Here is a 1267-nt window from a genome sequence, read left to right on the forward strand (position 1 = left end):
TTTTGAAATGTTTAAGTAGAGTAGAGCTGCCTTGACGGAAGCCATACTAGCAGAGAAGATTGTGAAGTGACAAATGTTTAAGAATCATCATAATGAGGATAGATTCAAAGGCTTTAGACAATCAAAAAATTAAATTTATATGACAGTAGCTTCAGGGATTAGAAGTCATCCTTTTTAGAAAAAAAGGATGAATTTAGGCAAACTTCCAACAAGAAGGGAAAAAAGAACGACATGACTTGTTCTCGTGTCCGCGCTCTTAATCTTTCGAAATTTCCACCATCTGATCAGACTTAGTCTACAGTAAATTCTTTGACTATTTAACTTCTAAGTGGAGCATATTCTGTCCTATTTCTTCTCGGAAATCTCCATCCCTGGAAATTTCAATGTTTACTACCAGATTTTGGCTTTCATCTCCCTTCGCTGACAATCCTAGGCTTCAACTTAGTTATCGTACATTATCTAGAGTAATTAGTCATACCCGTATTCCTAACCTGATGAGGTGTTATACTGATTTTTCATGGAATGATTATTGTTTCCGCTTCAGAGACTTATCTATGTACTGAGCGCATATTAGAGGTAATAGTGTCTAGTGTGAGGAAGTATATTTCTCACTCTTTTTATCAGTCTAAACTTTCTAAATCTTGGTTTAACACAGCCTGTTCTCGTGGTATACATAATAGAGAGGTTTCCCATAAAAGGTATTTGAGCCTTCCATAACCTAAATGGGTGCCTATCCACCCATTGACGAAACTGCACCCTCCACTGATGATGTCAGAAAGGCTGTTTCAAAGTTTAGGGGATGGATGGATGGATTTTAAAGTTATAGCGCCGCAACAACGACGGTTATATGGCGCCGCTACTATAAATGCATTGCAACAAATATATATATATATATATATATATATATATATATATATATATATATATATATATATATATATATATATATATATATATATATATATATATATATATATATATATATATATATATATATATATATATATATATATATATATATAAAAAAAAAAAAAGTGATTAAAAACAATACAATTAAAAAGCTAAAACTAAAAATACTATAAACCTGAATAAAACATTATAATACATAGTGTAAAATAAAATAAAATTCAGAGCTTTGGGAGAAGGCCAGCTTCTCCAAAAATCTAAAAACGTCATGGCCTTGGGCCAGGCACTCTGGCCCAAGGACCTTTGAGATATAATAGATACTCTTGTCTCTACCGCGACAGCGGTAGAGGTAGCGGTGTCT

Source organism: Portunus trituberculatus, unplaced genomic scaffold, assembly GCF_017591435.1.
Source record: "Portunus trituberculatus isolate SZX2019 unplaced genomic scaffold, ASM1759143v1 PGA_scaffold_203__11_contigs__length_482353, whole genome shotgun sequence".
Lineage (NCBI taxonomy): Eukaryota > Metazoa > Arthropoda > Malacostraca > Decapoda > Portunidae > Portunus > Portunus trituberculatus.